This window comes from Cibotium barometz, chromosome 59, assembly GCF_041138505.1.
Source record: "Cibotium barometz isolate CiBa-2024 chromosome 59, ASM4113850v1, whole genome shotgun sequence".
NCBI classification, from domain to species: Eukaryota; Viridiplantae; Streptophyta; class Polypodiopsida; order Cyatheales; family Cibotiaceae; genus Cibotium; species Cibotium barometz.
This window is the reverse complement of record NC_141104.1, coordinates 22,494,466-22,502,740: the sequence shown is the minus strand read 5'-3', so window position 1 is coordinate 22,502,740 and position 8,275 is coordinate 22,494,466.

Sequence of the window (8,275 nt, the reverse complement as noted above, 5' to 3'; positions counted from 1 at the left end):
CCATTTTAACTAGTTCAGCTTGATTCCAGCTTTGCATCCTTGACCAAGATGTTCTTCCATTGAGCGGATTCAACTTTCTAGTAAATCTATGGAGAAGAGTTACCTCATCCATTGGTGGGGCAAAATGGACAAGATTTACAAGCTACATAAGCTTGATTGATAATTCTTTATAGACTTATCTTTTTGAGAGAGTTCCAAGAACTCATTTATTTTATCTTCCTGGTAACCTACAAGACAAACCTTTGATGAAAGTATGATTACATGTCCTCCCACCTAAGCTAATCTTGATTCAAATGATTTGGTTCCATATGGTTTCTCCACCCTGAGCATACAGCTCTCATAATTTTCAGACGAGATAGAGCTATCTTATTGTGTTCATTATATAACAAAAAATACTCGTCTATAGCATCAATCCATGGCTTCAGCAAGGTTATTACCTTCACCTCAGACAAGGGTGGGTTGGGATTTGCACAGTGCTTCTCGGATGTCATTATCCATTTCTCCCATAACTAGCATTATATTATGAGTGGATTTTCCCACGAGACTCATGGTAATGTGTAAAAAAAAAATCTTTTGAATAGCAACCATTCATAGCTTTAAAAAATGACAACCTTAATAGAGACAAAAGACAACATCTTTATTACTTGAAAATCTTATTACATCACTTTGGGAAACTCAATCCCTGGTTCTCAATAAGTGAAAACACCTATTTTGTCCAACTATTACAAAAATTTGATGTGGGATATATAGACTCAGATGATTTAACCTAGACAAATACTCATCTAAAGTGAACGTGCTTTTATCACAAATCTCATATTCCTTTATAAGGTTTAATATTTCTATAAACATGGTCATACGTAAGTTTGAGGCATAGAATGGTAGATAATTAATGTCTATCTCCACACTGAACTTCACTTCCATTTTATCCCAAATGTGTTTCCATATGAGCTTCACTTTTTTTTTAATCACAAATGTGTCTCCACATGAATAGAGGCTATAAGGTTGACTAAAGTAGTATTCTCTTCAGCTTCGATAGTAGGCAGCTACTAACACTCTTAGCCAAGTGTTGAAATGTAACTTCAATAGCTTCTTGCTCTTGAGCATTGGGCAAGTTTTGGGCCATTGCTACACTATTTAATTTACACATTTTAACATTAAAAGAATAGACAATATACAAATAATTCAACCTTTTACTCATAAATTAACCTAAGGGTATATTTAGACTAGGGTTTACATCAAAATAAGGCTTGCACTGGCTACATTGAGGGTAAACAATGAATAAGATGATTGTATTCTTGTTTCAATGTGAATAAGAATATGTAGATAATTCCACCTTTGGATAAGACAATGCCACATGTGGCCTTTAAGGAGAGTGTAGTGACGTACCTAGGCCACAAGGTAGTGACCAAGTCAATAACAAAGATGCACTCTTGGAATGCTTTGGAAACATATGTGGAAACAAAAAGGGACATAATGGAAGGGGGTTGTGTTGCCTAAGGGAGGGGGTAAACAAGGGAAAAAATGAGGTGACTACACAAGTGAGGGTAAGCTTGTAGGAAGAGGGAAGAATGGGGTGTGCACCTTGAATACAAAGAAAAACATGGGAAAAAGGAGGTGAAATACGATAAGGAAAGAGGAAAAGAAAGTGCACATGACCATCTCAACCACAAGAAATTATGATTTCAAGGGAACTAGAACACCGAGAAGATAAAGATCTTGATGAATAAGCTACTTGAAAATGACCTCGTGCAATGATGTGGGATTTTAAGAACTCTACAAAGTACTCATCATAAAGTAAATTCTCCACAATGGACAACCTAAGTAAAAGAAAAAATCATGCAATCCCAAAGCAAGCATACACTCATGGTGGGAGGGGACAAGCATGGAGAGTCACATGATATGGTTGGATAGGAATCTTTAATGCCATGGCACACAAATGAAAAATAAAGAGCATAACCCTCACACAAAGGGATACTCTAGAAAATGGCAATGCAACACACAGGGAGTAGGAACTAGTGTGATGACTCTCACCCACTAACCTAATGAAAATGTGAACATGAGAAACTGTAAAAAGAAGCCTACAAAATAGGTCACCCGAAGGTAAATGTTGATCAGTCCATTACTAAAACCAAATAAGGAAAGGAATTATAGCTCACAAGGATGGGTGGGTCACTTTGGCACATGCATGAGATTCATAAAATGTCCCTTGGCTTATGGGTTGTACCACAAACCAGGCGTACACACACAATGGTCCCCCTATCCAAAGATGTACCTAGAAACATTTAATATGATCAAACCTACACATAACGCAAGACCACCAAATGGTTAGTATGCAGCAACACTACATGCATCTAGCTAACATGATCCTTATGATATATGATTATGTTAGGTGACATGTGTTGTACCATGAATGACCAAGCACACACCCACCATTGTCCTCCCATCCAGAGATGTACCTAGAAGTGGTGAATATGATTAAAGCTACACACCACAACACCCCAAATGGTTAGTATACATCAACACCACATACATCCAAGTGACATGATCCCTACAATACATGATCCCTACAATACATGATTATGCACAGAAGTACTATAGCATTTATATAGTAGTGATGTGTAGATGTAGGCTAATAATGGGCCGGGGCACTTTTTCCCTCTTTAGGAGGTTTTTTCCCTAAAGTGTATGTACGCGCTCTTAAGAGTGTGTACATACGCTCGAGTGTATGTACACACTCAAGCGTATGTACGCACTCTTATGAGTGTGTACGTGACCTTATCATGTCACTTCACTTGTACTTCCCTCATTCTCATCAATCTACTTTGAGTGTTGTGCTTTCATCTATCTCTCCTTGCATACTATATTCATGTGTGTGTTGTTACATTAATGTTAACTACACTAACAATGGTTTTGCATGTTTCAAAGCATTTTGGGCACATTTCAGGGATCGTTCGCATACTGTAAGGTTTCCACAGGCATCCTGTGAGAGTTTCAGTTTGAACTACTTTTGTTTGATTTTGGGTTTTTTACACAATAACAGTATCATTTGGTTTCTAGACAATGCCATCGTCATCTTCGACAACGCATCTTTGAGTTTATCTTCAACAACTTCAATAGCATCATCCACATTATTATCGATTTATACATTCCTGTTAAGTATCATTTCCACACTCTACACTCTATAAATTTTCAGACACTTTGCATGTTTCCATTGCATCAATGGGATAGTAACCATTTTGGTTACATTCAGTGGGCATTGACAATACCTGTAGGTAGTTTACATTATGTGTAAGAAATTAGTTATTTACATGCAAAATGGTAGGCAGTGATGTATTTGGGATGCCACTGAGGGTAGGCAGTGATGTAAGAAATTAGTTATTACAGGCAAAATGATAGGTAGTGATGTATTTGGGATGCTCTCCATTGAGGGTAAGCTTGATGGGACTAACTTATTATTGTGTTTCTATAAGATGTGCCTATTTTTTGTTTACCCAAAGAGCTTTGGAATGTTGTTATTGGCATTAAGGCATGTCCTGTCTCGCCATCACAATAGCATAGTATAGGTACTTTGGATGGCAATACAAGCTTTGATGTAATTGTGGCATCTATCTTCACACCTCCTTCCGTAGAACAAGCTAGGTGGGATGGCCAGGATACACAAGCACATGCATCATGGGCACTTTCAGTCGACCAAACCCCTATAGAAAGAGATTAGTTGCCTTAAAGAAACTTAGTGTGAGAAAAGACTACATTTCACTTATTATTATGCTTATTATGGAATAATAAGTAGAAAATTTACATTTCACTTATTATTATTCTTATCATGGAATAATGAGCAAAGACTACATTTCACTTATTATTCTACTTATTATGGAATAATCATTAAAAAACTACACCACAAGAACACAAGAAGTGGTGTAGTTTTTTAACACAAAATTAAAAAGGTAAATATATAAAAGAGCATGGTACTCATATACAATGTCAATGTCAGTGGTGGTTTTTTAACCAATTAAAAGATAAATGCATAAAAGAGGGTGACATAGTTCTCATTTACAATGTCAAGAATAACAAATAAAAACTCAAGTATAGAGGCATAGATCCCTTTTGTTACAACAATCACTCCTCCTCAAGGATTACTAAGAATAAAGAACCTAAATGACATTAAGATGGAAGGATATTTTAAGCAGAAAACTTAAATGCTATTATGGACCTCTTACTCAGGATATGCTCTATCAAATCCACAAGAAAAGAGAGGAGAAGCAAAGACTAGAAAATGAAAAACATAAGGCATGCCTCAAGGTGATCCAAAAAGGCCACTATCTTAAAAAAGTTAGACATGGGTAAGATGGTGAAGCACCTTGCAGTAGGATGGGCTTCCATTACATGATACATGTAATATGGTGAAGCACCTTTTTATAGTGACCTTACAATAGGATGGGCTTCTATCTTACATGATAGATGTAAGATGGCGAACTACCTTTTTATAGAGTGACCTTATGGTAGGATGGGCTTCTATCATATAAAAGATGGCGAAGCACCTTACAATAGGATAGGCTTCTTTCTTACAAAAGATATTGGAGATAGATTTTGGTTGGCCCTTGAGGTAGGAAGCTTAGCGAGGCTACATGGGATGTAGTGTTGGTGTTGAATTACTTTTTAATACAAGGTCTCATCTCTCTAGGGTTATATAAGATCGCCTGCTGTGCAGGCTGAGAATCCCAAGGCTAAGAGCTCCACGACTTCTACACCCAAACCATAGCCAATTCTTCTCATGACCCCTCTAAGTTTGGACTCTCTCACTTTTAATAGTCTATTTCCTCTTTTTTTATGTGTCCAGCCACTTTACTAGTGCCCAGCCACCCTTGAGTCCATTAATGGTTGTATTGGCTCCCCTAAACCATAGCCAATTCTTCTCATGGCCCCTCTAAGTTTGGACTCTCTCACTTTTAATAGTCTATTTCCTCTTTTTTTATGTGTCCAGCCACTTTACTAGTGCCCAGCCACCCTTGAGTCCATTAATGGTTGTATTGGCTTCCCTAAACCCCGCTCGTGCCTTGTTTGGACGGTTGAGCTCTCTAGGCTCCTAGTATTACCGTTGTCATGACATTGCTCCCCCCTTAAGAGAGCACCACATGCACTTAAAATTAGGTCTATTAGACGACAAAGTTTAGATGCCAATGAGGTTGGTGCTTTGTGGGCAAGCAGTGGTCATGTAGCTAGGCATGATCGCCTACTAGATGAAACCACTAGAGCCTCATGAGTTTTCAAGAAAGCTTTGCCTACTAGATGAAACCACTACTAGGCATGATCGCCTACTAGATGAAACCACTAGAGCCTCATGAGTTTTCAAGAAAGCTTTGCGTAAGAGAGTGACAAGAGGAGTGTTCATTGAGCACGGTGCTTGCTTTCTTGAAATGACCCAGACAGAGTTGTATTCTCAGTTTGTGGCATCATATCCAGAGCTTAAAATTGGGCAAAGGTCATTTGAGGGGTGTAAGCCTTGGTTTTTGAGGTACTCACGACAGCGTGACACATGTTGTTGTCGCTACCATGTTGAGTTCCAACTTTTTTATGATGTGTTTCGTTCTCTTAGTGGGCATAGAGAGTTGCCTCGTAGTCCTCGTGATTTCATCCACTCTCTTTTATGCGCACGCACAGAGGATGCCCATTTTCATAGGATGCCTTGTGTGGAGAGCAATTGCACATCATGTGGTTCACTTGCACATCTACAGATGGTAGATCTTGATGCAAGTGACCAAGAGATAGTGCCATGGCGACGTTATGAGTATGTGACACACCAGCTCTAGAGTGGTGGGTAGTCCAGGAAGTTGTAGCTCATGGACAAACATACTGTAGTATTATATATGTAGTATTATATAGTAGTGATGTGTGTAAACACACTTAGGACTGCCGAGGCACTTTTTCCCTCACTACAAGGTTTTTTTCATCATGCGTATGTACACCCTCTTATCTACTCATTTTGGGGTGTGTACTTATCTTTTGTATCTAGCACACATTTGTTTATTCTAATCTAGTGAGTGTGTGTGCTCTCAAGCTTCTCTATCTTGTGTGTGTGCATTGTTGCAACCCTAACCCTAATTCCAACAATTAGTATCAGAGCTAGATTCCTTGACACTTGATCTAGTAGTCTACCTCCCTCCTCACGACCCTATTTTTCTGTCTCTGATTGAGATACCCTCTTAGGAGAAGAAGGTATATACTGTAGTGTGTTGTATACAAAGTATACAACATTTTCGGGGTCCATGGCGCGATTTGGGTACGTTTCGAGCACCGCAAGGTTTCTGGAGATGTTATGGAGAGGCGTCATTTTGGATTGGTTCTACTTGATTTTGGGTGTTTGGGCTATGTAGCTGCAAAGATTTGGTGTGTAGCAGCATCTACATTGTCTTCAACAACATCGACCATCATACTTTGACCAGTAACACTCTATTCTCTACTCTGTGTTATTTTTCATACACTTTGAAGGTGATTTAGTCAGTTGGCAGCCATCGAGGGTTTCATTCATCATCTCAGTGAATACTGAGTACTTGCAGTGTGTTGAAAGATTTTGCATTTGGTAGAAAGTCATGGCTATGGTACTAGTGATGTATTTAACATGTTGCCTGCTAAGGACAAACTTGATGGGACTAACTACCCATTGTGGTCCTATATGATGAGCCATGTATTGGTTGCTAAAGGTCTTTGAAATGTGGTCAGTGGTAGTGAAACTCGTCATGTTTCACAAGTACCAGTGCAACTAGGTGCTGGAGGTACATCTGAAGTAGAATCTGATACAGATGTGGCTCCTTCACGTGCACCACACCAGTACCTCCCACTGTTGCTCAAACGAGATGGGATGGAAGAGATGCACACGCACATGCATTGCTTGCACTTTCTGTGAAGCAAAGCATTATTCCTCATATTTGGTAAGACTTCAAAACATGCATGGGATGCACTTGCTGCATTATACCAAGTGCGCAATGAAGCACGTGTTGCATATCTACGCAAATAGTTGGAGTCTGAGCACATGAATGAGGGAGACTCAATGGACAACTTCTTGACCAAGATCAAATATTTTAAGGAGCAGTTTGCTAGTGTGGATGAGATATATCCTGATAGTACATTGGTGCCCACAGTTCTCAATGCATTGCTGGATTCTTATCAGAGTTTTACCTCTACCCTTAGACGCATGAGCTGGTTGATGAAGGGAAATCCAAATGCCCTTACATTTGATGAGTTGGTTTCAGTACTCTTATAAGAAGAGCAGGCTAGGCAAAACACATCTATTACGCGAGTTGGTGACCAAGCTTTTGTTACCAATCAGAAAGGCAAAGGTAAAGCTTCTTCACATGGTGGCTATAAGCCAAAATCAGAATCCTCACATAAGGATGCAGAGAAAGAAGGTGATAAAAAGAAGGGCAAGTGTCACTATTGCAGGAAACCAAGGCACCACACACATGAGTGCAAGAAAAGGATAGAGAAGGAGAAAAAGAAAGAATCGGGCATGGCTGTGTGGCTGATGCATCTACACCAACCAAGTGCAGAGAAGAAGGAAAACTGCAAGTTTTGCTCAAGATGATTGGGCATGGACTGTACATTGCAGTTATGATGTATGCATGTTAGTGGCAGAATCGGATGCTTGGTACTTTGATAGTGGTGCTAGTAAGCACATTACTTCACAAAAAAATTTGTTCTCATCTTTGGAATCTGTCCCAAGTGTAGGAATCGTCACATGTGCAAATGGTTCCTCATATTCTGTCAAAGGAGTTGGTAGAGTTGTGCTCACTACTGCAAATGGGGGCGCATTTACTCTTTCTAAAGTTTTATATGTGCCAGGTATTAAGAAGAACTTGCTGTCAGTTTTAGCCTTAGCCTTGTCAGGCTTGATGGTGAAATTTGTGGATGATAGATGTACAGTTCAGGATAGAAATGATGGTTATTCTATCATTGCCTCAGGTACCTTGTTTCATGGCCTATACAAGATGATGTATTTGAGAAGTTGCAGCATGATAACACCAAGGTCCGAATAAACAATTTGGTGTAGTCCAAACCCCAGCCACTCATCACGGTAAGCCATTCCAGCTTTTGATTGATTGTGGCAGTACCCATTCATTTCTTTCTCCTAGGTGTTTGAAAAAATTAAACTTGAGTCAAAAAACAGCTAGAAGAATGATTGTAGAGTTAGCCAGTGGGAAAGAAGTAGTATCTCGCCACTCTAAAGGAAACCTTGATTTTGAGCTGGGTAATGAGCAAACTCATGGCCACTTTAGAGTCT